The sequence below is a fragment of the Notamacropus eugenii genome, chromosome 5, assembly GCF_028372415.1.
Source record: "Notamacropus eugenii isolate mMacEug1 chromosome 5, mMacEug1.pri_v2, whole genome shotgun sequence".
Classification (NCBI taxonomy): Eukaryota; Metazoa; Chordata; class Mammalia; order Diprotodontia; family Macropodidae; genus Notamacropus; species Notamacropus eugenii.
In genome coordinates, this window is record NC_092876.1 from 111,284,852 (window position 1) to 111,308,837 (window position 23,986).

The 23,986-nt window shown below is 35.8% G+C and overlaps 1 long non-coding RNA gene across 1 annotated transcript; it reads right to left on the reverse strand.

Moving 5' to 3' along the window:
• Window positions 1-202: 202 nt before the first annotated feature.
• Window positions 203-19,477, reverse strand: LOC140508880 (uncharacterized). The gene is made up of 2 exons (XR_011968514.1): window positions 19,413-19,477; window positions 203-446 (listed from the first exon to the last, which is right to left on the reverse strand). It is a non-coding gene; the product is annotated as an uncharacterized lncRNA (long non-coding RNA).
• Window positions 19,478-23,986: the final 4,509 nt, after the last annotated feature.

The window sequence follows — 23,986 nt, forward strand, 5'->3', positions numbered from 1 at the left end:
CTTCATATTTGATCTTTTGCTGGATGTATTTATCTTTTGAAATCTGATGTCAGATGGCACTTCAGAGTTTCTAGATGGGGTACTGAAAAAGGAAGAGAAAAATGAATTGGACAAAGATAAAAAATGTCAAATCTCACAAATCTGGTACAATGATACATTGGATGATAGAATCAGCCTCCAAAAAATATGTCAAAGACTAGAATACTGAATCTATCATTTTATCAAAGTGAGTACTCTTCCCAGTGATACAAGTTATAACACACACACATCTTCATCCTGTATAACTCTTATTCATGTCCTTGAGTAAACTTTCCACAGGAAGTTCATTCTTCCTTCGCTAGCTGAGGTGAGGCTTTTTGGGGTGAATTCAGTAAAATCTGGAAGTGCCTCCATCTCATTATAACACTGAGTCACTGGTTCTCTTCTATCGCTCTGCAGTCTCTTTCCTAGGATAAAAAAAAAACTAAGAATCATTTATCCTATCAAAGACAAGAAGATTTCTGTTTTGCTCCAGAGGTGATGAGGTCTTGTACCAATTCTTAAATTATGAGAAGCCATTACTGATTCCATTTACCTTCCCTATGTTGCTTCTGCTTAAAATGGTTCGCTGTCATGTTGTGTTATTACTACAGCAGTTTACATTCTTTCCCTAGAAAATAACATGTTTATTTAAGTGCTCAGGGACAAACCTATTTGATATGATGGGAAGCTATCTGCACATCCTTATAAACAGTGGTATTCTGATATATAATGGAGTATTCTTCTCTAATGTGGGAGTCACAACAGAGCCTCAGGCTTATTACTCTAGAGGAGTTTCCTCACTGTTGTTATGATATTTTGAATGCAGACTGGACTGAGCCTTTGCCTGTCCTGCTAAATCCATTGTTAGAGGAGCAAAGGAAGGAAGCAACACATGGAAATGTGGCCTTGACCTCAGTTCACAAAATCTTTCTCCCCAGTTCTGTTCCTTCTGCATCAAGGAAAGACTACCCATTGAGTCTGCTTTTATTCTGGTTTCTCATGGTCATCTTTATGTCTGAATACTCCACCTTAATTCCTATGAAAACTGATAAACATTTATGACATTCCCTTAAAAAGTAGGATAATAAAGAATGACTGGTTCACTCATAGCACCAGATGTTCCTGGAAATGATTGCTTGTGGTATGTGGGTGAAATAGGATGCCAAAGTGAAGAGAATCAAAAGTCTGATCACTTTTGGGTTATTTTTTCAGGTTCTTTCAAAAATTTCAGTGGCATGGAATTAAACTCCCTGAATGTTTACATTGGCGAAAGATGAATGTCATTAGTGCCTTCTAGGATAGTCTGTAGGAACCGAATACTAATGAGGCTCTCTAAATATTTATGAGACACTTGAAAGTGTAGATAGAGGAGAACCCACCTATCCCTCTTTCTGTCAATGTCACTGGACTGTCAGTCAGAATCAGGATTTTCAACAATTCCCTAATAGCCAATTAAAAGGCTTGATGCTGATTGACAGCTAAATCAGCCAGCAGCCAGTGGTAGAGAAGAATAATAATAAAAGCAAACAAAAAACCCCTAAAAAGGAACAGCTAGAGTAGCCCTTGCCTGTGCTTTCTTTGTACTGTCCTTTATTTCAAGTGCTATTCTATATAACAGAAGAGTAAAGTCTCAGGCAGGTGTCAGTTTGTAGAATTACAGCACAGACAGTGTTTTCTTCTATACACATACAGCAAAAGCAGTAACCTCAGATTCAGTGTATTGATCCTCTGTGGGTCTCTTTGGAGGGCAGGAGACTTTCAGTCACAGCCCTTTGTACCCAAATGGACAATTCTCACAGTTTATTCAATAAATCATAACTTTTTTCCAAGGATTTTATAACATACCTGCAGGATTTTTTCCCATAAAAATCAAGCAAATCCATTATTTTGCCCACTGCACATCACCACTACTACTACTATTACTATTACTACTACTACTATTACTGCTACTACTACTACTACTACTACTACTACTACTACTACTACTACTACTACTACTACTACGACTGCTGCTGCTGCTGCTGCTACTGCTACTAAGACTAGCAATCATTTTGTCTCCAACTATTTATGAATCACTTACTATGTGCCAAAACTGTGTTAAGAACTGGAGATGCAAAGGAGGCAAAAAATGATATATTTGTACAAGAATTTTATAGCCTAATGGGGGAGACAGCAAGCAAACTGCTATGTATAGGTAAGGTAAATATAAGAAAATTTTAGGTAACGAAATGATTGAAAGCATTGTCATTAAGCAAGACTGGAAAAGGTTTCTTTAGGAAGGTGGAATTTTAGCTTGATTCTTCAATGAAACCAGGGAAGCCAGGATATAGAGATGAGGAAAGAAAGAGTTCCAGGGATGGGAGTCAGGAAGTGAAAATGCCTGGCACCAGGAGATGAAATGTGTTAGCAAAAAAGGCCAGTGTCAGTGAATTAAAGAGTATAAGGGGATGAGGAGTTTAAGTCATGAGAAGACTGGAAAGGTAAGAAAGAGGTCAGGTTATGAAGACCTTTAAACATCAAATAGAGGATTTTATATTTTATCCCAGAAATGACAGGAAGCCATTGAGGTTTATTGAATAGGTGGGTGACATGGTAAGACCTTAATTTCAGCAAGATTAACTTCACAGCTGAGTGGAGGATGAATTGGGGTGGAGAGAGATTCGAGGCAGGGAAACTCATTTTCTGGTTGGTTAAAATCAACCAGAAAACTATTATAATAGACCAGGCATGAACTGATGAAAAGCTGCACTAGGGTAGTGTCAGTATCGGCAGAGAAAAGGGATCATAGATGAAAGTTGTTAGGCCTTGAGAGAAAGTAGGCCTTGGCAATGTTGAATATGGGGAGTGAGGCATTGAGGATGACAGTCTGGTCAACTAGAAGGATGGTAGTGCCCCTGATACTAATAACTAAATTCAAAAGTGAGAATAGTTTTGGGGATAATACAACGAATCCAGTTTTGGCCATGTTGAGTTCAAGATGTATGTGGGATATCCAGTTTCAGATACTTTATAGGCATATTAGAGATGTGAAGGTATTAGGAGAGAGATAATTGGCTAGATTGGGAGATTTGAGAATTATCAGTATAGAATGATAATTGAATCCATGGAAGCTGATGAGATCACCAAGGGAAATAATATAGAGACTAGAAGGCCAAGGACAGAGATGTGAGAGCCATTCATGGGTAGTGGGCATGATTTAGGTGAAGAGTCAGCAAAGGAAACTGTGCTAGGAGAGAGTAAAGTGATAACAACCTAGAGAGGAGAATATCAAGAATGAGAGGTTGATCAACAATGCCAAAGGACTCAGAGAGTGAAAGATGAGGATTTTTAGTGAATCTTAAAAAATTAATTGTGATCATGCTTTCTGATGAAGCAAAAATTAAAAATCACAACATATAAAGAAATTAGCAAGAAAATTTTATTATCCTGAAAGGAACCATAGCTAGCAAACTAATATCAGTGTTAAATTGATAGGCTTCACATGCTTCGGAATGTAAATTTATAAAGAAAAAATTAGTGGAATTACAAGAAGATATAAAGGGTAATGAAATAATAGCAGGGCACTTTAATATCCCTCTCAGTTTTTAACAGATCTAACAGAAAGATAGAATATAAATTTTAGAATTGAACAAACTGTTGGTGAAACTAGAGCTAAAAGATTTTTGGTGTCTTTTAAATGACACTACTAAGGAACATATGTATTTCTTAGTACGAAATGGACCTTTTATAAAAATTAACCAATATAGTGGGATATAGAAATATTTCAAAAAACATAAAAAGGCAGAAATAGTAAACTCATGCTTTACAGAGCATAATACAATAGAAATGGCAATCGCTTTAGGAAACAGAAAGAACCAAATAGAGACCTAACAATGACATCTTAAATAATGAGTGGGCCAAAGAAAAGTCATAGACAATTAAGAATTGTGTTAAAGATGACAATAAAGATAAAAAAAAAACATATCAACATTTCTGGTATTCAGCTAAAGCTTCCCTGAGGGGTGATAAATACATCCCTAAAAATGTGTGTTTGTCCGTTGCCGAAGAAGGCCACACCATCAGAGAAATAATGACATGACTTGCACTTGACTTTGTTTTGAGTGAGGGAGGGTTGTGCAGGTCACCAGCCTCACTTCTCCTCCAGAGCCATCTGAATCCAGTGACCAGATATTCCTCAGGATGACTGGAGATGACCCAGGATGAGGCAATTGAGGTTAAGTGACTTGCCCAAGCTCACACAGCTAGTGAATGTCAACTGTGTAAGGTGAGATTTGAACTCAGGTCCTCCTGAATCCTGCACTGGTGCTCTATCCACTGTACCACCTAGCTGCCCCATCCCTAAAGATAGACATTAGTAAAATAGAAAAGACAAGGATTAATGAACTGAGCACACATTAAAAAAAATTTAAAACCTACAAAAAAATTTAAAATAAACACTCTGAAATTCTGCGATTTTCTATGATCTGGGTTCTCTTCCTGGCTCTTTCACTTGCTATATATATCACCTTGGAGTAAGTCACTTAGTCTTTCTAAACTTCATTTTTCTTATCTATAAAATGATGCAAATGAACTAGATGATTTCTAAGATTTCATCTGACTCCAGATCTATGATCCCATGACTGTGGACTCATTCATTTTATCTTTCTGAACTTGCTTCCTCATCTGTATAATGTGGATCATAATACTGCACTATCTTCTCAATGTTGCTGAAAAGAGGATGAAATGAGGTGTTGGACATAATGTACTAGATAAATCTAGGCTCTCATTCTGTTTTCTTTTTCTATTTCTTGTATTCTCTCCCACTGGGACCTGTGTATACAAAGTAAACAGTAAAGATTGACTGGTCATGATCAGCACATGGGGCTCAGATGGTTGTCAATAATATCCTGAAGAGGGCAACTTCACAGCAAGAAATGGCCTGAGGGAATCATTTCACACAGTTCCCTGAGAGGAAGCTGGAAGGAACATATATTCAGTGACTATCATCAATGTAAAATGCTTATGGGGCTGGAGTGGTGGAGAAGGTAAGAGTAGACAGGAGAGATCTGAAAGATTTTCTTAGATCATTGGCCTATTCTGGTGGCAAGTATGCACTTGCTTAGGAAGCATGTTTTCCTTTTTAATGAATAACTCATCAGCCTTTCACCTGACCCTCACAGACTTAAAAACAGGCAAAATCATCACTTCCTAATAGGAGGAAATGGTTCTCAGCAGATTATTCTTCATAAATTTGCTCTAGATCAGGGGTTCTTAAGCCAGAGTCTGTAAACTTGTTTTTAAAAATATTTTAGTTGTCTCTCAATATAATTGATTTTCTTTATAACCCATGAATTTTATTATATACATTTAAGAACACTTGTTTTTTCTGAGAAAGGATCTACAGGTTTCACCAGATTTCCATAGGGCTCCATGACGTAAAAGAAGTTATCCCTGGTAAGAGTATGCTCATTTTTAATAGCTAAGTGAAAAATAAGCAACACTTTTTGACCTGTTGAATTCCTTAAATTAGAGGCAGCATTGTGTGGTCCATCAGAACTGGTGACTGGAGTCAGGAGTCACAGTATCACAGAGTTTGAGGGCTGAAAGCGAAGTCAGTGGCCATCCTGTCCAACCTATAGAGCAGAAGCATCTCCACTGTGTTATACTGACAAGGTGTCTACAGCTTTTGGCAGTCCCTTCTCTAACATATGATCCCGGGCAGGTAGCTTAATCTGTTTGGGCCACAGGCAACTTTCAGAGGCTATTAATTGTAGACAAAGGGCTGACCTGGAAGTTTCCTTATTGATGAAGAACTCTGTATTTTACAATTATTATACAGTTTGATCCAAGTGCCATGAAGGTAGCTGAAGCAGGCTATGTGCCATGCTTAGAGTAGGGGTAGGGAACCTGCAGCCTCAAGACCATATGTAGCTCTCCAAGGCCTCAAGTGTGGCCCTTTGACTGAATCCAAACTTCACAGAACAAACTTTACAGAACAAATCCTTAATGAAAGGATTTATTCTGTTATACTTGGACTCAGTCAAAAGACCTTGCCTGAAGACCTAGAAGACCAGATATGGCCTCGAAGCAGCATCCCATCCCTGGCTTAGAACTTGGTCAGACATCAAATATGTCAAGGTCATCCACTGCAGTCTGGGCCATCACCAGTTGTCCTGACTCTTATCTTGCTACTGCACCTTTAGGACTCTGGAAGAGAGAGTGGTACTGAAGACTTTGTGTAACTCTGAATCACTTAAGTCCAGTTCTCAAGTCCATCAAGACACCACCCCATAATGACACTGGTCCTTGAGAATGAAGGACGAACAACAACAAATTAAATTATAGTTTCAGTCAAAAATCCTCTCCAAATTATATATATACACACACATAAATAGTATATATATACATACATATATATGTATACATACATACATATATGTGTATGTACATGTATATATATACATACATACATATGTAAACATTTTATAATTCTTTCCCTAGAAATTAAAGTGTTTTGGAAGAGGCATTACAGGCAAGTTGATGATGAGATGTTTACTTTAAAATTTCTAGAACAGAAATGAAGGGAAATGATCTAGTGCTAACCCAAGATCTGTTCAAGACAAGGAGTATCTGAGACCATGAGCACAACCTATAATGGCCAATGTCAAGTCTGGTTATTCATATATAAACTTGGAATTGTGGCAAAAACACTGGAGTGAGAATCAGGAAACCTACATACTAAACTTGACTCTGTTAGGGTCTTGCTATCATTCTGACCATGGACTAGTCATTTCACTGCTCTGGAACACAGTTTTGTTATCTCTAAATGAGATCTCTAAAAATTACCAAAAGATTTTTAATGTCCTTCCAGCTCTAACAGTCTATGAATATGTGTAAGACTGGGTAATCTTGGGAGTCATAGACATAAAAATAAATGCATTGTAATGCCTCTTTAACACGTTTTAGGGATGGGAAGTTTGAGGAGTGTCAAAATGAGGAAAATAAAAATGTTGCTTTGTTTTACTTAACTTTTTAAAAAAGTCATCATAAATTACATTGGAAGCAAAGCAGTTTGATTTTCAGATTTCAGGAGCAGATCACTACTATTAGAAGACAATTTTTTCCATGAATAGAATTTAATTAAATATACTTACATAGATTATATATATTGACAAATTAATATGTAGCTTATATAATATATCTATATTGATAAAAATCAAATTATACATAAATAATGTGTATATGTTTTAGAAGAGGAGTTAAATACACAGACACCTAGTATCTTGCCTGATCCTCAAAGCAACTGTATGAGATATGTGCCTCATTTAAGGATGAAGAAACTGACTTTCAAAGAAGTAAAGTGACTTGGGGAAGGTTCATGTTACAAGTGGAGTTTGAACTGTAACCTTTTTGACTCCAAGTTTAGGATTACATATACTATGCCAAGCTACCTTTGATAAATATGACATCTTCATTTACTAATAAAAATCAGTTGTCACTGAGTCACTAGAATTTAATTCCTGAAACCCTCTTATCTCAAGCAATAAGATCTTATCTGTTCTTTCTTTAAATCCTGCTCTTCTAATATCTCCCAAGGTTCTCATCATCTCTGTTTTATAAACAAAGCCTTCTTCATTGGTCAGTATCAATACCCCACATTACTTCTACATTTTAAAAGGTGAATTCATTAAGGCAAGTCAAGAAGATGAGGTCCTTGGGGCCTAGGACTATTTTTACCTTTTGTTGTGTCTTCAGCCCCTAACATAGTGCCCATCACACAATAGGTGCTTAATAAATGCTTTTGTTTAATTTATTGATAGCAGTTCTGCTTCTAATAGAGAGACCTCCAAGAAATGTGAGGATGTTTGAAATCCCACAAGGAATTCACAGGGCAACTGGGCTGGCATCTTAGAGATGCTTTCAATATTATCTCACTTTTGTTCTTTTTGACCAAAATGTTTTTCCCATTATGACTCAGTGTAAAAAAAATGTATTGATGCTCTTTAATTATTTATATGACTATCAATTTCCATTTCCCTTCAGTTTTCCCCATTTCAATTAGTAGGAACTTTTTTAGTTCTTTGCTAATACAAAAAGTGCTACTATGAGGTTTTCTTTTCATGTTGTTTTTGTATATATGGCATCTTTCCCTCTGTCTCTGATCCCTTCAAGGAATAATCCCAGTACAAGAATTACTGGATTAAAGGATATATTATATATATATATATATATATATATATATATATATATATATATATATATATATATATATATATATATATATATATATATGTAGTTCAGTGACTTTTAAAATTATAATTCTAAAATCATTTTTCCAAAACGCTTGGATCAGCTCATAGTTCTATTCTGCCTCTTGCATAAGATTCATGATTTTCCACTAGGCTCAATAAAGTCTAGTGCTCTATTGCTTCTCCTTTGTTAGTTTTGAATAAGGTAAACTTCTTTATTGTCTATTCAAGTCTTGGATCTCATTTAATCAAGGCTAGGAGTCTATGGTACTAATATTTTACCATCCAACATTTGAACCACCATTTCCCTTTGTTTATTACCCTTATTCTGTGAATTGATTATGTAATATATGATCTTCAATAATGTTTTTCCTCTTTACCAATCAAGCCATCAGGCACTCTGCTAAGTAATGGGGATATACAAAAAAGCAAGAAAAATATGATCCTTGTTCTCAAATTGGCCACATTTTCATAGAAAATAATGTAAAAAAACTACTTTGTAAATGGAAATTAATTTCAGATGGAAGAGATTGGGATGAGAAAACTGGGAAAGTCTCCTGCAGAAGGAGAGATTTCAACCTAATCTTGAAAGAAGCCAGGGATGTTACTAGTTGGAAGTAAGAAGGGAGAACATTCCAGACTTGGAGGACAAATGCAAAATGCACAGATTCTGGAGAAAGAATGTCAAATGTGAGTAACCTCAAGTTGGTCAGTGTGGTTGGATTATAGACTGAATGTAAGAAAGTAAAGTGTAAGAAGCTTGGAAAGGTAGAAAAAAATGCCAGATTTTAAAGAGCCTTGAATGCCAGATGGAGGAATTTACATCTGATACTGGGGGTAAGGGAGTGGGGTTTGGGAGTGGGAACTAATGGAGCTCATTATATAGTGAAATGACATGGTCAGGCCAATGCTTTAGAGAAATCTTTTTCAGCTGAATAGAGGATGGATTAGACCAAGGAAAGAACTGAATCAGGGAGACCAGTTAGTTTACTGGTGTAATAGTCCAGGTGAGAGGTGATTAGGGCCTGCACCAGGGTGGTACTTAAGTAAGTGAAGAGAAGGGGATACATACTAGAGATGCTGTGAATGCAGAAATGAAAAGACTTGACAATAAATTAGATGCAAGAGATAGTGAAAATAAGGAGTCCTTTTTCCCTGTCCTATCTTGCTTGGTTATTTGATCAGTTCTCATGATTCAGTTTTCTTATCTTCAAAGATGATTACTAGATATGTTTATCCAGTCCGAATTTTTCTCTTTTTTAAAAAAAGTTATTTGCTTTCAGTTTTCAACAATTACTTCCATAAGTCTTAGAAGTTCTCTCTATCCCTCCAACCTCCCTCCCTGAGACAGCATGCAATCTTATATGGGCTCTACACATACATTCTTATTAAATACATTTTCACATTAGTCATGTTGCATGGAAGAATTAAAATGAATGGGAGAAATCATGAGAGAACCAAACCAAAACAAAACATAACACAAGAGAAAGTATTTGCTTCATTCTGCTTTCCAAATCCATAGTTCTTTCCCTGGATGTGGATGGCATTTAGCCTCAAGAGTCCTTCGGGAATGTTTTAGGTCCTTGCATTGATGTGAAGGGCTAAGTCTACCAGAAAAATGCCTCGCTCTAGTCCTACATTACCAACTGCCTTTTAGACATCTTGAACTGCATGTACTATAGGCATTTCAAGCTCAACATATCCAAAGCAGAGCTCATTGTTTTTCCCACCAAACCTTCCCCCATTCCAGATTTCCCTATTATTGCTGAAGATGCTGTTGGGTGACTGGCATAATGGTGCTATCTTCAACAGCAATTGAACCAGTAACCCAATCTTCCACTCCGGTATAATCTTTGATCCTTCACTCTCATTCAACCCTCATATACAGTTTATTGTCAACTCTTTAATTCCTTGTTTCAAAAAAGTCTTAGGATATATCACTTTTTCTCCACTTATACATCCACTGTCCTAGTTCAGGAACTCATCACCTGTCACTCGGATCATTATAATAGCAAACTGATCTCTGTTACCTAGATTTCTTCCCATTCTGGTTCATCCTCTAATCAGTTGCAAAAATGAACTTATTATAGACATGTTGTCTATGTCACCCTACTTTTTAGTCAACTTCACTAGATCCCTATTACCTCCAAGATCAAATATAACATCTTCTGCTTGACATTGAATCCCCATCATGTCTTGGCCTCTTCCTACCTTTCCAGTCTTCCTATAATTCATTCTTCTCTATTTATTCCATGATGTAGCTACCCTGGCCTACTTAATGTTCCTGATACATAACACTACACCTTTGCATTGGCCATCCTCCATGCTTAGAACTCTCTCCTTCTCTTTACCTCCACCTTTTAATATTCTTACAAGACTAAGCTCAAATCTCACCTTCTTAAGGAAGTCTTTACTGATTCCCTGCAGTGCTAGTAGCTTCCTTTCTAAATTACCTTCCATCTTATTTCTATTATATTTTAAGTACATCTAAATATTTTTATGTTTTCAATTAGAAAGAAGATGCCATCTCTATATCCTACCTCCTGATTTTGTAGAAAGGGGCCCAAAATTTTAAGGAATATTTCTTCTGTAAGATGTGGTGGTAAGGTGTGTAGGTATTGAATTTGAGTACCAATATTCTTTCACTTTTCTAGTCATAGAAACATAATTGACTTAGAATTGGAAAGGATCTTAAAGATTGATCCAACCTCCTAATTTTACCAATGAGGAAACGGAGATACACAGAGATGAAGTGATGTATTTGCCCAAAATCACCTTGGTAGTTACTACAAGTTGAGCATGTTTCCTACTGGATTACATTGCCTCTGAATCAGGAAGCATCCATTATTTTGAGGAATACTTGAAAGATTTATTGGTATCCTTCACCTTATATTTAAGGCAATCTTCACATTCTCTCTCAGAAATAACCTGGAGTAGAATGCATCTCTAAGTGTACCTAGCATTAGTCTCATTTGCCCAACAGTGCTGAAAACTCACTGTGTTTGATGCTAAACACTAAAGGCTTTGACATTAGTATCTTCCTTTCAGGAGTTCCATCTCCTAGAATTTAAAAAAAGCACATGACCCTCACAATTATCACATTAAAGATCTCCCAAAAGAGTGACAGATGAGCCTTGATTGATTTTTTAAAAAAATGTAGCTAGATCAAGTACTCATTGCTGAATACAAAATAAAATGAAATATATTTTTTATCCTCAGAACATTTAACAAGCTGCTATAACAAGAGGAGATCTATTATTCTGTACTACCTTTAGTTATTTCTTAGAGACAACACTTTGCCCATTTAGAGTCTGGTTTCCAGATGGGCACAAAGTAGGATCTGTGAAACATCAATTTGCTCACATCTTACCCACCTGAATCCTAGTAATCCTTGGAAAGTGCTAGCTATCAGAGGATGGTCAGACTGATTATCTTAGACAGTAATAAATACTCTGAGAACATCCTTGACAAAAATTACTTATTATAGTTGGGGAAAAACCTTTTTGCAGAAAAAATACCTGTTAACCTTTTTCACAAGATTTAAAAGTCAATAAGCAGATAAGCCTCAAAGAAAACTATTAATTCTTACCATACAAGAAAAAAGGATTACAATAACATCTACTTAATATAATATTCCTTCTACTTAGAAAAGAAACCTTTGAATATGGGAGCTGTACTTGCAGTTTAGTAAACATAAATAGTAATAAGAAGGAGGAACAGGTGAATAAAATAAAAAAAGAAAAAATAGACATAGCTCTCTGGGAGGAGGAAGAGGAGACATATAGGGGAAATTTTAGGTGAAGTAAAAATAAAACATATCAATATTAAAGATAACAGAGAAGATGAAGAAGTTCAAAATGAAGTATAAACCAGCAGAATAATTTTGAAAGTAATATTTGGAAAATATAACATTTTTTCTGTATGTTCTTCTGTATAGTACGTGCCCATTGTTTTGGTGCTTAAGTTCAAAATAAAAAAATGTTAAAAGGAAAAAAGTATCAAAGACTTGAGTTACTTGACATTCGGAGAGATGTGGAAGCAAAAGACAACACCAGTTTAGAAATGTAAAATTATAGAAGAGCATGACAGTGATTATGAGCAGTGACACTTCATGAAACAGTAAAGAGTAAATTCAATTTAAAAGAAACTTGACAAAAAACCCAACTAAGCAAAGCAATTGGAAGGGATTTAAGGATGAAGCTAGAAGGAAGACAAAAAAAATAGATAGAAGATTGAAAGGATCTACAAAGGTTTTTATAGCTAACTCTTTGTCATCAAAGAATGTTTAAACATAATACTTTAATATCACAGTCCCAGAAATGTTATAGAGGAGGTAAAAATGCTGCTGTAAAGAGTAAATAAGGGAAATGCAGCTGGCTTATATGAAGCATGCACACGGATCTGTCCTGGAATCAATAAAATTATGGGGATGTTGAAGGATCAGTTTACAAGGCATCTTCAAGAGGGTAAGATAATGAAATCTAAGGGAAAAACCCCTCAATTTTTACAAATACCAAAAAGTGATGGCCAAGAAAACATGATTTCCAATCAATTATTTTCTTGCTTTTAAAATTAGAATATTTGATATTGAAGGCGTCCCTTGATTAGTGTATTTATAAGGAACAGAAATGGTTTCACAAATGATATTCCATAATAAACCAAATCTTCATAAAAATATTTAATTTTTAATTTACAATTGTACAATTTTTTAAATGCGTAGAGAATTCAAGATCCCAGCATCCTTGTTATTTCTTGACTATAAAAAAAATTTTATTTGGAGAAAAATGCTACCCCCTAAAGGCTTTCTTTGAACAAGGTGTCTCTCTCCCATGCCCCTAGGCATCCACTGGATAGACTGCTGGATCTGGAGTCAGGAAAACTCATCCTCATAAGTTCAAATATGACTTGAGAAACTTACTAGCTACGTGACTCTGGGCAAGTCACTTAACCCTGTTTGCCTCAATTTCCTCATCTGTAAAATGAACTGGAGAAGAAAATGGCAAACCACTCCAGTATATTTGTCAAGAAAACCTCAAATGAGGTCATGAAGAGTAGTACACAACTGAAAAAAATGACTCGACAACTTGCATGCAAAAACTTGTGATTTAAAACATTTAATTGTTGCTTTTATTTTGTGAACAAGTTTAGGCCATCAGTATTCATGGATATGTTTGCTAAATTTGTGGGGTTTTCTTAGCATCAGATTGTGCTATATGATTTTTAAAAATCCCTTTAAACCACCAATATGCCCCTCTGGTTTGTTTGTTTTCATTAATCTAATTCAAGTCTCCTCACACAGAGGAGTGTGTCTATTTTTCAAAACCTAAATTCATTGATTCTACCTCTCCCCTTGCCTTCCCTCTCACCCTTTTTTGCCTTCTTCCCTATCATTTCCTTTGTCCTTTCCTTCCTCTTCTCCTCCCTCCCCTATTCATCCCTTCATCTCTACTCCCTAGTCCTTCTCCTCCCCTCCGCTTCCCTGTTGTGCTTTCCCTTTTTTCTTCCCTCAACTCCCTTCCCCTTCCTTTCCCTTTCCCTTCTCCCTTTTCTTGATTTTCTTATCTCTCTGTGTCCCTTTCTGTCTTGTTGTTTCTGTCATGGGCATGCACAAATATGCACAGACATTCTCCCTCCTCCCCATACACACTTCCTTTGCCTAGATCGGAAAAGAATATGGTTGAAAATTTCCTCTTTTTTCCCCTTTATTCCATTTCTTTGTTTGGAGGGTATTCATTCAAGCAATGTGGCATCCTGTTCATGAAAAAATAGTTCAAGAGTGTAAATCCAGATCCATCTTCCCTGCAACTCTTTGTTAGAAAGATTTTTCACCTGCACAGCCCCATTCTCAGAAATATTATTTCAGAAAAGATGTTGTGTGTGCTCTGGTGAAATAACCTTGAAACTGGAGGTGAAGATATAAGTGAAATCCAGGCTCTTCCATTTACTATGTGCACTAGAGATGATTTATGCCAATAATCATCAGTTTCCCTCTCCATAGAAAATGAGGGGGCTAGAACATAGTTGCTAAGATACACTAATTTTCAAGTGCATGATAATGTCAATATCTTCTTTCATCCCATTCATTACTACTTTCCTCCACTCCTTTTACACTATTTTCAGATACTGCCCTCATGAACTTTACTCATAAATGTTATTTCTTTATTCTTTTAATGACCATCGGACAAGCAGTCTTCTGAAATACAATAACCTTGTCTCCTCCATGAAACATGTGAACATTGATTTATATACTTGACCTTTTCACGCTTTATGGATTTCCTTACCTTTCTTAAGGTTTTTTTTTTAATGTTGAATGAATCTGCATGTCAAATGTCCTGTTCCCTTTTTTATTTAGTAGGAATGATTTGTTTAGTAACAATGATTCAATCTCTTCTTCCTGCTGAAAATCTTTCCTTTTCACTTATGGTTAGTTTTATATTGAAGGATATATAATCTTAAGGACATAAATCATATTTTGGTGTTTTTTGAAATATTACATTCTGAAATTTTACTAAATATATTGTGGTTGACAGTCTTAGGTGATTCAGAATTTTTTCCCTGCTATGTGAAAGGCCTCCTGCCAGCTGCTTGCACCATTCTGTCTTTAATGTTACAACACTGCAAGTTGGTAAACTATAGTTCTTAGTAATTTAAACTCGATCTTCCTATCTGATGGCATTCTGGAGATTCTAGTGAACTATAGATTTCACTCTAATTTCAAGATTTCTAGTCTGCTTCATTATTTAATTTCCTGAAGGATGTTTGTCATCATTTTTATTATTTTTGTTTCTATGTATTTTTAAACATTTTATTAATGTTCTTTCCTTTAAAAAAATCTACCTGTTTACTCCTTCCCATTCAAAACAAATATCCTTTTTTAACAAATAAGCATAGTAAAACAAAACAAATCAATATATTGACCATTTGTTAACATGTATGTCTCATTCTGCATCGCTATGGTACCACCTCTCTGTAAAGTGATGGGTTACACAATTCATCGTAAAGAATTAGTCACTTTTTCAATCAGAGTTCCATAAATTGTTTTTTTTTTTTACATTGTTGTGGTCATCATATAAGTTATTCTCTCAATTATACTCATTTCTTTTTTAATTTTATTTTTAATTTATGTAATGAAACATGCACTTCCCTAACATAGTACAATAAAAAAGATGATTGTACATGAAACTGCAAATCTACTAGGCACAACTTGCTATTCCTTTCAAATAGGCAACAAAAAATTTTCATGTAAATTTCTTTTTTTCTTCCCTTCCTTCATCCCCACCATAGAGATGGCTACTATTAGACACAAATAACTGTGTGTTGTGCGTATGTGTAAAGTTATTCTATCCATACTTCAATTTATCGGTTCTTTCTCTGGATGCAGATAGCGTCTTTCTTCATATGTCCTTTATAGTTCGTTCTGTTTACTTCACATTGGTCCCTTCATTCATAAAATTTTCTCCAGATTTTTTGAATTTATCATTAATTATGCCTTATGGCTTGATAATATTCCCTTAGATTCACAAAATAAAATTTGCCTAGCCATTTCCCAGTTAGTGGACATTCATTGTTTCCAGTTCCTTGCTAAAATAAAAAATGCTGCTGTCAGCAACCTTTGACATTTGAGGCCTTTCTTTGATCCCTTTTCAGTTTTTCTTGTATTCATATACCTGAGTAAAAGCAAAAGCAAAGTTAATGACTTTTTGCCTTACCCCTCTCTGTTCAAATGGCTATTGAATATTATAAATTCTTCTTTATCTCATGCATCTATCTCAAAATCTCTGCCTTAGTTAAGGATATTATTGCCTCTGATCTAGAAGAAAGGTAAACCAGGGGGCAATTATATCCTACAGCTTGTGTTTCTACTACCCATACCTGGAACCAAGCATGGTTTTTATATTATAAAATATAATAAAACTTTAATTAAATATGTAAAAATCAAGGAAGATTCTGGGAAGATGGTAGAGTAGGTCAGAAAATTCCAACTTCTCAAGATTTTCCCCCACAAAAAAGTTAAAACAGCACCTTATGTCAAAACAAGGTGTGGGTGGAGATAAATAAGAATAGAGGCATAACCGGGGTCTTCCTGGGACAATTTGAGAATATTGGAAGAAAAATCCCAGCACAAAATTTGGTCCCTGTGAAAAGTAAACTTCCCAGGCTAGGTTTCATTTTAATAAGTGGCAAGCCCTGGGGTTAGTTGGTTTGAGAGGCTGCCTTGGGCCCAGCCACAGGAACTTTCACCTCTGGGATAGTGAGGGGAGTTGGCATTTGAGCATGGGAAGATTGAGGGAGCCTCTACTGATAAGAAATGCCAGACCCAGCTGTGCTGTGAAGAACTGAGGGAGAGAGAAGGATCCAGAACAGGTTCAGTGAGTGCAGAAGCAGTGGGGCTGAACATTCCTGTCTGTGGGCATTTACAGGAGGTTGGAGATTTGGCTTTGGTCCCAGGCAGGAGGGAAGAATTGAACATCTGGGGAAGAGACACCATCTCCCATACCCCAGGTTAGGGGTGATTACAAAAATTAAGCTATTATCACAAAAAATAAACAGGCAAAGGAGAAAGAATCCAATGTAGAAAGCTATTATGGAAGTAGAGATGACCAGGGTTCATCTTCAGAGGATATTAAAGTAAAGAAATCCCCAAAGAGCAATGTAAAATGGTCACTTGCCCAGAAAGAATTCTTAGAGGATCTTAAAAAAGAGTTCAAAAATCAAATGACAGAGATAGAGGAAAAACTAAACAAAAAAATAAGAATAATCCAAGACAAACAAGAAGGCTATGAAAGGAAAGACAACCAATTAGAAAAGGAAATCCAGAATCTTAAGGAAGAAAATGACACCTTGAAAACCAGAATTGGGCAAAGTGAAGCCATTGAAATTATAAGAAATCAAGAAATGATTAACCAAGATATGAATAATGAAAAAAATAGAAAAGAAAGTGAAACATAAGGGAAAACAGCAGATTTAGAGAATAGATCAAAAAGAGAAAAGATAAAAATAATCAGACTAACTGAAAGTTATGATCAGAAAATGAATCTTGATACAATAATACAAGAAATAATTTTAAAAAATTGTCCTGAAGCATTACAACAAAGGGGTGGGGGGGAGTAGAAATAGAAAAAAACCCATCCATCACCACTTAAAAGAGATCCCATGAGGAAAGTTGATAGGGATATCATCATCAAATTCCCAAACCCCCATCTCCAGGATAAATATTAAAAGTATCAATATTAAAACAACTTAAACATGGTGGTGCCACAATTAGGCTCACGCAAGACCTAGCAGCAGAGACATTAAAGGACCACAGACTTTGGAACATAATATATTGAAAAGCAAAAGAACTGGGCTCCGGATGAAAATGTCATATGCTGCAAAGGTATTATCCTGAATGAAAAAAATGGACATTTGATAAAATCTCAGACTTTCAAGACTTTGTTAAAAAAAAATTGCTGAACTTAATAGAAGATTTGACATTCAAGAACCAAGGGAAATAAAAGCTGCATACCAAAGCCTGATTATAAAGGATTCATGTAAGGACAGTTTACTTTTTTACTATATATATATATATATAAAATGTATATCTAAGATTCCTATTAATAATTGGACAGCTCATAAGTAAGACTGGGGAAAACCTGAGTAGGTTATGAATTTAAAAGGAGAAACCACTTAGGAACAGCTAAAAAGAGTAATTATTTTATACAAATGAGGTACAAGAGGAAGAACTGATACAGAGGAATTAGGGCAGAGGGCTGGTAGTTCTGGTAGCCTGCTTTCATCAGAAATGGGTTTAAGAGGGAATATTTAGATGAGTATAAAAGTCTTCTAAATTCAGAAGAAATAAAATATTAGGGGCATAGGGAGGGGGAGAGGAAAAGGGGAGGATCTTTAGAGGGGAGAGGGAGAAAATAAGTAAAAGGGGGCTATAGAAGGGTGTTTAGATTTATGGGAATGGGAGAATAGGGGAGGGATCCTTGAAGGGGGGTAGGCAAGTAATAGGAAGGCAAGATAGTGGGTAGATGTCAAGTAGAGGAGGCAGGAGTGATAGAGAACAAGAGATACACACAAATATAAAAAACAAAGATCAGGAGTAGAATATGTTTGGGAAAATACGTCTACATATGTATGTATATGTGTATATATATATATATATATATCCACAGCAATAGAGAAACATACCTTCTGGGGGGGGGGGAGGTGGGGAAAAAAGAACAAAGTAAAAAAGTGCACAACAGAGAAGAAAAGACTTCACAAGGAAGCAAAGATGGACAATTTTCAACACAACAAGTATTGTTTATCATACAGGCTTTCTTGAAATGGAAATTTACTGTTACATAATTTGAATCCTCTCTTATGTTCTGCTCTGTGCACATGACACATTTTTTTCTTTTTAACTTTGTACTTAAGTTCCAATATTTGAGTTTATGACATGTTTTTGTTTCTTTTTGGGTCTAAAACAAAATTTAAAAATGTAAAAATCATTCCTAGCTCTCATGCCTTACAAACACAGGCACCAGGCTGAATTGGCCGTAACTTGCTCACCACTAGCCTAGACTGTTCCAATAACCTCTGGATTCATCTTCCTGCTTCCAGACTTTGTTCTCTGCATTCTATCTTCTATACAAATGTGAAATGATTATTCCTAAAACAAATCTGGCTATTTGCTTAAAAATCTTCAGGAGTTCACTCCCATATTATAGTTGCTATGTAAAACCTTGTTTGGTAAAATTCTGGATATTGGAATTAATGCAATTTTTCAAAGCTTCTGGGATAGTGAAAGGTGAGACCATATCAGTATGTGGTAGAAATGGAAAGAAGTTCAGTTGGAGTGGAAGAGGAAGAGTACATTTGAGGTTGAAGAGGTTGAGGAATTATATGGTCAGGGTTTTAGAATTTGTAAATTGTCAGCTAGGTATTGTAGCAGATAGAGCACAGACCATGGAGTCAGGTAGGAAGGAAGGAAATGAGAATTTATTAAGCATCTACTGTATTTCAGCAATTTGCTTCTAAGTGTTTTCAAATATTATCTAACATGATCCTCACAACAACCCTGGGAGGTAGGTGCTATTACCACCCCCATTTTCTGCTTGAGAAACCTGAGACAAACAGAGGTTAAGTGTTTTAGCCAAGGTCAAATAGCTATGAAGTGTACCAGGAGGATTTTACCTTTGGTGTTTCTGATTCCTGATCTGACTTCCAGGTCCATTGCTCTATCCACAGAGCACCTAGCTGCTTCTAAAACCTTCAAATCTTGTTTCAGGCTTTTATTAGCTGTGTGACCTTGAGCAAATCAGTTAATATTTCTCAGCCCTGATCCCCAGCTATGATGGTAATATTACCTAGATCTTAGAGTTACTTTGAGGATCAAATGAGATATTTTATATATAAAATACTTCTGAAACCTTATAGTAATATACAAATGTTAGCTATTCTTAATAAAATGTTTCTAAAATAAAATAGTTTTATTTTAAATAAAAAGTTCCTACAATAAAATGACAGGGGATAAGGTAGAGAAGAATGTAAAAAATCATGTGTTGAAATTGAAAAAAAATAGAAGCATCACATGGGTGTCAGTGGATAACAGCAATGCATTTAGAAGAGGTTATTGGAAGTTGATTAAATTGTTCTCAAGAGAGGAAACATCATAGAAAGATGAGTGTAAAGGAATGGTCCTTATATAGGATCCTTCCTTATGTTCATCCTTCAGCTTTGAAGAGAACCTGATAGAATCGAGCACATTTAGAATTGAGGTGATGTCTTCATTTCTATGTGAACTGAATTGAAGTGAGACAGAGTTGCACAAAGTCATCAGTCTCACTCTCTCTTCCAGTCACTGAAGTCCAGTGGAAAGACAGAAGTCAAGACAACTTGTGATGTAGATGTTAGGATTAAGAAGTATTCAGTCACCTGGGTGGCACAGTAGCTAGAGTACCAGCACTGGAGTTAGGAGCACCTGAATTCAAATCCAGCCTCAGATACTCACTAGTGTGGGACCCTGGGCAAATAATTTAACCCTGATTGCCTCAAAAAAAAGTATGCTCAACTTTTCAAGACCCTGTTATTTGAGAGTCTTTAGCCTAAAAAGGTCAGGGTTTCCCTTTGCATCCTGGGCCATCTCCAGTCATCCTAATGAATGTCTGGCTACTGGACCCAGATGGCTGTGGAGGAGAAAGTGAGGCTGGTGATGTTGCACAGCCCTCTTTCACTCAAATCAAAGTCAATTTCAAATTATGTCATTATTTCCCTGATATAATGATCCTCTTCAAAAACAAAGGACAAGCACAGTCTGGGAGGAGTGGAGGGTTACAAGACTTATGTTATTTTCAAAGGAGAACCAGGTTTCCATGAAAATGAGGAGTGGGAAGAAAAGATAGTTCCAGAGAACATAATCCAGTGGCTAGATAAAGGGTAAACCAGGTTGGAATGGCCTGGGTAGAAGAAGTATGGGTGATTAGTTTTCAGGAGGAAGTGTTATTGATCATAGATTCTTGGAGTAGTGATATGTTAGATTTTTATGCGTGTTATTTTATTATCATTAATTTCATAAATGTATTTGTGGAAGACTCAACAACATTATTGTCAGGTTGATAGGACAGGTTTGTAGTAGAAGAAACTGAAGTGCACAGAAGCTATGTTAGCTAGTGATGAGATAAAAATTAGAACCTAGATTTTCTGACTTCCAGAAGTTTCTCTAGTAGACATTACTACTTTTGTTTAACTATATTTTTACTCTTCTTTTGAAAATCAAAATTATACCATGTTCAAGATGGAAAGAACTTTATAGATTCATCTGGTTATGTCTATCATTTTATAAAAGAGACAATGAAGGCCAAAAAACTTTACATGACTATTTGAGTTGAGATGAGAATGAAGTGCTTTCAGTTTATGCTCAGTCCAATGCTTGTTCTGCTAGACAACATTGTTTTGTCTCCTCTCCTCTCCCCTCCTGTCCTCTCCCCTCCTCTTCTCTCCTCTCCTCTCCTCTCCTCTCCTCTCCTCTCCTCTCCTCTCCTCAACAGCCACAGAAACATCTAATTGTCCATCTCAGGCTAGTGTTCAATATTTTCAGTAGATTCTGAATGTGAAGCAGAACTACATTTCTATATCCCAGTAAATGTGAGAAAGTTTTGCCATGAAAGCGAAATTTAAAAAGCAAGTTTTTTTAATGTGTTTTTTGAACAGCAGATTTTATCAACACTTGGAGATATTTTATGCTTAAAGAGACTACAGGAGGCTGGTTCAGGACCAGGGAACATAGAACAAATTGAAGGCATTTGATTTACTATTCCACAACATGTGTTCATTCAAGGAGAAGAATCACTTTAGAAGAGTGTATTTCTTTTGAGTTTTAATTAACCCATCTGGCTTGGATCTTTTTTGTTTACTAGAAGCTCTATTCAGTGAAGGACTTTCAATCTCTCTCTCATCATAATTGTTTTTCAGGCTCCCAATATCCAGAAAAGTCACTCTTGCTCATGAATCCTGGAATTCACTAATGAAAAAGACATTGAAAACCAGTTACTTAGGCAATGTATAAATTCATAGTTTTGACCTTAATACTAGGGAGCCAATGTAGCTAATGACTGTTTTTAGCTTTTGTTTCTCAACCTCTATTTTTCCCATCCCTTCCTGATATCAACTTTAAAAATAAACTTATAAAATCAATATAGCAGAATGAGAAATATTCAATTAAACATTTAGGGATAAGCAAGTTATTGCTCTTTCTTGGAACTCTGGAGAACTACTGATGGTTCCGGAAAACTGTGTGTATGCATGAAGTCAGTTTTTACATTTCACATTTTCATTAAACCAGTATTTACACCAATCTGTGTATAGATCATAAAGTCTACACCTCATTGATTCTCTTGCCTAAAACTTTCCTGTCCTTTTGGGATAACATTCCCAGAAAACAAGAATAATAACCAGAAGCAAAGTCTTCATCAATTTGATGATCCTATTTGGAACTGCTCCCTCATCTGAGATCACATTGATCTCTATTTTTTTTTTTTAGCAAGAGCAAAAATCATAGAAGAGAATAGAATATTACAGAATAATACATACATGCATGCATATATACATAAACACCCTACTGCCTTCTTAGACACAGAAGTGAAAAAGAGAAGTATGAGTTGGACGGCTTTGTTAAATTGCATAGTTCATTTATTGGCCCCAAGCTTTGCCTTGACATTAGATTTAATATCTTTAACACTAATGTGTCTCTGGTGAAAAACGGAGTCAGTGTTGCATAGTGGATGCACATTCAGAACCAGAAAAATATGAGTTTTAATTTTGCATCTGACAGTTGGGTGACCTTGTGCAACTCTCTTAACCTCTCAGTGTCCCCAGGCAATTCTGTAGTATTTATTTACTAAGTCATAGAAACTTTATTATCTATATTGATGTAGGGAACAGCCGCACATGGAATTTCCAGAGTTGAAATGTCATCTATGTAGAATCAGCGTCCATGCACATAAAAACAATTTATCTGTCTTTGTGGTTTAATTTCAGACTCTGGGAAGAGTCCTGTCTCTGCCCAAAACATCTACTTTAACTTCCTCCCCTATGCCTTATATCCATGAGAAATTCACTACTCTAACAAAGCTTTCTTCTCCATTTAATTGAGGATACAGCTGTGAAGGTCAACCCATTAAGTCTCTTCTGCATTAAGATAAATGAGCTGATCAGTTCCTTGTCTGCTGGTTTTGGTAACGAAAGAAGATAGAGAATATTGAGCTCTTATGATGAGTGATAATGGTAGTTAATATTTAAGTGGTGTTTTAAATTTTCAAAGTGCATTATGTATTTGATTCTCAATAAGCCTGAGAACTCTATTTTATACAATGAAGAGCCTGACACTAAGAGAGTTTAAGTAAATTGTCCATGGTTGTAAAATTACTAAATGAGCAGGGCAGGATGTGTGACCCTAGCTAAGTCCCTTAACTTTCTTCCTCAGTTTCCTCTTTTACAAGATGAGGATGACAATAATAGAACCTACCTCACAGGGTGATTGTAAGGAGCAAAGGAGATAGCAGTCTACAAGCTAAAAAATAAGAGCTTCTCTGTACATTTGCTTTTTCTTCTGTTTATGTTGTCTAGCTGTGACTCATGAAATTAAACCAGAGGTTTGTCTAAAGGGCAGCAAGAGGTATAGGATAGGGTACACTGGATATGACATATTACAGATAAATTATGTGGCAGCATTATAAAGGATATCACTAGGTGCAGCTAGACAAATGAATGGGAAAACTCAATAAGAGTGAGTGATAGCCCATATCCACCTGTCTTATTGATATCCATACAAGGCAATCTATATAAGAATTTGAGGAGCTAGACACACTAATGCATCATTCGTGGGGTTGTGAGTTAATGGAACCATGCTGGAAGGCAGTTTGGAATTACTCAAAGGAAGCAACTTTGGTCCAGAAACCTCACTGCTATTCAAACACTACAAAGAGGTAAATGACCAAAAGAAAACAAACTGTACATATCAAATATTTGTAGTAACACTCTTTATGGTAACAAAAAACTAGAAAAAAATAGATACTTATCAATTGGGGAATGGCTAAACAAATTGTAGTGTGAATGCAGTAGCATATTACCATGCTTTTAGCAGTAATATGATTGACACAGAGACACTTAGGAAAACATATGAACTGAAGTAAAGAATTAAGCAGAACCAGGAAACAATATACATGATGAAGTCGACAATCTAAACAAAAAGAATAGCAACAAAACTGAAG